Raw genomic sequence first — 4990 nt, forward strand, 5'->3', positions numbered from 1 at the left:
TTAGCCAAATGCAGCTGTCGCAGAAAGCTCAAATTCGAGGGATGCATAGCGCAAGCTGTGCTTTATCGCCCACGTACGAAAAGCTCGCGATCGCGTGACCTGTCATTTTTTGATTCCGCAGAAGCGCTCTCCTGGTTGCCAAACGAACCGCCAGTACAGCCCAAAATCCATGCCGTCGCGAAAGCTCGATGTAACCACTCACCCACGTTAAGCTCCCTCTGAACTCCTACGTCACAAAAGCTCGCGGTCATATGACCAGTGGTTCTCCTGTACTAGGCGTTTAAATATTCGGATTGTTTTTTTGCGATTTTAGACAAATGCAGCTGTCGCAGAAAGCTCAAATTCGAGGGATGCATAGCGCAAGCTGTGCTTTATCGCCCACGTGCGAAAAGCTCGCGAACGCGTGACCTGTCCTTTTTTTATTCCGTAGAAGCGCTCTCCCGGTTGCCAAACGAACCTCCAGGACAGCCCAAAATTCATCCAGCCACGAAAGCTCGATTTCACCACTCACCCATGTTAAGCTCCCTCTGAGCTCCTACGTCACAAAAGCTCGCCGTCACGTGACCAGTGGTTCTCCTGTACCAGGCGTTTACATATTCGCTTTGTTTTTCGCGATTTCACCCAAATGCAGGTGTCGTAAAAGGCTCAAATTCAACAGATGCATAGCCTAAGCTGTGCTTTATCGCCCACGTGCGAAAAGCTCGTGATCACGTGACCTGTCATTTTTTGCTTCCGCAGAAGCCGTCTCCCGGTTGCCGAACGAATCACCAGAGCCGCCCAAAATCCATCCAGTCACGAAAGCTCGATTTAACCACTCACCCACGTTAAGCTCCCTCTGAACTCCTACGTCACCAAAGCTCGCGGTCACGTGACCAGTGGTTCTCCTGTACCAGGCGTTTAAATATTCGGTTTGTTTTTCGCGATTTTACCCAAATGCAGGTGTCGTAGAAAGCTGAAATTTAACAAATGCATAGCGAAAGCTGTGCTTTATCGCCCACGTGCGAAGAGCTCGCGATCACGTGACCTGTCATTTTTTGATTCCGCAGAAGCGCTCTCCTGGTTGCCAAACGAACCGCCAGTACAGCCCAAAATTCATCCAGCCACGGAAGCTCGATTTAACCACTCACCCACGTTAAGCTCCCTCTGAACTCCTACGTCACAAAAGCTCGCGGTCATGTGACCAGTGGTTCTCCTGTACCAGGCGTTTAAATATTCGGATTGTTTTTTTGCGATTTTAGACAAATGCAGCTGTCGCAGAGAGTTCAAATTCGAGGGATGCATAGCGCAAGCTGTGCTTTATCGCCCACGTGCGAAAAGCTCGCGATCACGTGACCTGTCATTTTTTGCTTCCGCAGAAGCGGTCTCCCGGTTGCCAGACGAACCTCCAGAGCCGCCCAATATTCATCCAGCCACAAAAGCTCGATTTAACCACTCGCCCATGTTAAGCTCCCTCTGAACTCCTACGTCACAAAAGCTCGCGGTCACGTGACCAGTGGTTCTCCTGTACCAAGCGTTTAAATGTTCGGTTAGTTTTTGCGATTTTAGCCAAATGCAGCAGTCGCAGAAAGCTGAAATTCGAGGGATGCATAGCGCAAGCTGTGCTTTATCGCCCACGTGCGAAAAGCTCTCGATCACGTGACCTGTCATTTTTTGCTTCCGTAGAAGCGGTCTCCCGGTTGTCGAACGAATCTCCAGAGCCGCCCAAAATCCATGCCGTCGCGAAAGCTCGATTTAACCACGAACCCACGTTAAGCTCCCTCTGAACTCCAACGTCACAAAAGCTCGCGGTCACGTGACCAGTGGTTCTCCTCTAACAGGCGTTTACATATTCGGTTTGTTTTTCGCGATTTTACCTAAATGCAGGTGTCGTGAAAAGCTCAAATTCAACATATGCATAGCGCAAGCTGTGCTTTATCGCCCACGTGCGAAAAGCTCGCGATCACGTGACCTGTCATTTTTTGCTTCCGCAGAAGCGGTCTCCCGGTTGCCAGACGAACCTCCAGAGCCGCCCAATATTCATCCAGCCACAAAAGCTCGATTTAACCACTCGCCCATGTTAAGCTCCCTCTGAACTCCTACGTCACAAAAGCTCGCGGTCACGTGACCAGTGGTTCTCCTGTACCAAGCGTTTAAATGTTCGGTTAGTTTTTGCGATTTTAGCCAAATGCAGCAGTCGCAGAAAGCTGAAATTCGAGGGATGCATAGCGCAAGCTGTGCTTTATCGCCCACGTGCGAAAAGCTCTCGATCACGTGACCTGTCATTTTTTGCTTCCGCGGAAGCGGTCTCCCGGTTGCCAGACGAACCTCCAGAGCCGCCCAAAATTCATCCAGCCACGAAAGCTCGATTTAACCACTCACCCATGTTAAGCTCCCTCTGAACTCCTACGTCACAAAAGCTCGCGGTCACGTGACCAGTGGTTCTCCTGTACCAAGCGTTTAAATGTTCGGTTAGTTTTTGCGATTTTAGCCAAATGCAGCAGTCGCAGAAAGCTGAAATTCGAGGGATGCATAGCGCAAGCTGTGCTTTATCGCCCACGTGCGAAAAGCTCTCGATCACGTGACCTGTCATTTTTTGCTTCCGTAGAAGCGGTCTCCCGGTTGTCGAACGAATCTCCAGAGCCGCCCAAAATCCATGCCGTCGCGAAAGCTCGATTTAACCACGAACCCACGTTAAGCTCCCTCTGAACTCCAACGTCACAAAAGCTCGCGGTCACGTGACCAGTGGTTCTCCTGTAACAGGCGTTTACATATTCGGTTTGTTTTTCGCGATTTTACCTAAATCCAGGTGTCGTGAAAAGCTCAAATTCAACAGATGCATAGCGCAAGCTGTGCTTTATCGCCCACGTGCGAAAAGCTCGCGATCACGTGACCTGTCATTTTTTGCTTCCGCAGAAGCGGTCTCCCGGTTGCCAGACGAACCTCCAGAGCCGCCCAATATTCATCCAGCCACAAAAGCTCGATTTAACCACTCGCCCATGTTAAGCTCCCTCTGAACTCCTACGTCACAAAAGCTCGCGGTCACGTGACCAGTGGTTCTCCTGTACCAAGCGTTTAAATGTTCGGTTAGTTTTTGCGATTTTAGCCAAATGCAGCAGTCGCAGAAAGCTGAAATTCGAGGGATGCATAGCGCAAGCTGTGCTTTATCGCCCACGTGCGAAAAGCTCTCGATCACGTGACCTGTCATTTTTTGCTTCCGCGGAAGCGGTCTCCCGGTTGCCAGACGAACCTCCAGAGCCGCCCAAAATTCATCCAGCCACGAAAGCTCGATTTAACCACTCACCCATGTTAAGCTCCCTCTGAACTCCTACGTCACAAAAGCTCGCGGTCACGTGACCAGTGGTTCTCCTGTACCAAGCGTTTAAATGTTCGGTTAGTTTTTGCGATTTTAGCCAAATGCAGCAGTCGCAGAAAGCTGAAATTCGAGGGATGCATAGCGCAAGCTGTGCTTTATCGCCCACGTGCGAAAAGCTCTCGATCACGTGACCTGTCATTTTTTGCTTCCGCGGAAGCGGTCTCCCGGTTGCCAGACGAACCTCCAGAGCCGCCCAAAATTCATCCAGCCACGAAAGCTCGATTTAACCACTCACCCATGTTAAGCTCCCTCTGAACTCCTACGTCACAAAAGCTCGCGGTCACGTGACCAGTGGTTCTCCTGTACCAAGCGTTTAAATGTTCGGTTAGTTTTTGCGATTTTAGCCAAATGCAGCAGTCGCAGAAAGCTGAAATTCGAGGGATGCATAGCGCAAGCTGTGCTTTATCGCCCACGTGCGAAAAGCTCTCGATCACGTGACCTGTCATTTTTTGCTTCCGTAGAAGCGGTCTCCCGGTTGTCGAACGAATCTCCAGAGCCGCCCAAAATCCATGCCGTCGCGAAAGCTCGATTTAACCACGAACCCACGTTAAGCTCCCTCTGAACTCCAACGTCACAAAAGCTCGCGGTCACGTGACCAGTGGTTCTCCTGTAACTGGCGTTTACATATTCGGTTTGTTTTTCGCGATTTTACCTAAATCCAGGTGTCGTGAAAAGCTCAAATTCAACAGATGCATAGCGCAAGCTGTGCTTTATCGCCCACGTGCGAAAAGCTCGCGATCACGTGTCCTGCCATTTTTTGTTTCCGCAGGAGCGCTCTCCCGGTTGCCAAACGAACCTCCAGGACTGCCCAAAATTCATCCAGCCTCGGTAGCTCGATTTAACCACTCACCCACGTTAAGCTCCCTCTGAACTCCTACGTCACAAAAGCTCGCGGTCACGTGATCAGTGGTTCTCCTGTACCAGGCGTTTAAATGTTCGGCTCGTTTGTCGCTATTTTACCCAAATGCAGCTGTCGCAGAAAGCTCAAATTCGAGGGATGCATAGCGCAAGCTGTGCTTTATCGCCCACGTGCGAAAAGCTCTCGATCACGTGACATGTCATTTTTTGCTTCCGCAAAAGCGGTCTCCCGGTTGCCGAACGAATCTCCAGAGCCGCCCAAAATCCATGCCGTCGCGAAAGCCCGATTTAACCACGAACTCACGTTAAGCTCCCTTTGAGCTCCTACGTCACAAAAGCTCGCGGTCACGTGACCAGTGGTTCTCCTGTAACAGGCGTTTACATATTCGGTTTGTTTTTCGCGATTTTACCCAAATGCAGGTGTCGTAAGGAGCTCAAATTAAGCAGATGCATAGCGCAAGCTGTGCTTTATCGCCCACGTGCGAAAAGCTCGCGATCACGTGACCTGTCATTTTTTGCTTCCGCAGAAGCCGTCTCCCGGTTGCCGAACGAATTTCCAGAGCCGCCCAAAATCCATGCCGTCGCGAAAGCTCGATTTAACCACGAACCCACGTTAAGCTCCCTTTCAGCTCCTACGTCACCAAAGCTCGTGGTCACGTGACCAGTTGTTCTCCTGTACCAGGCGTTTAAATATTCGGTTTGTTTTTCGCGATTTTGCTTAAATGCAGGTGTCGTAGAAAGCTCAAATTCAACAAATGCATAGCGCAAGCTGTGCTTTAT

This window comes from Eufriesea mexicana, unplaced genomic scaffold (genome assembly GCF_001483705.2).
Source record: "Eufriesea mexicana isolate 0111107269 unplaced genomic scaffold, ASM148370v2 scaffold9296, whole genome shotgun sequence".
NCBI classification, from domain to species: Eukaryota; Metazoa; Arthropoda; class Insecta; order Hymenoptera; family Apidae; genus Eufriesea; species Eufriesea mexicana.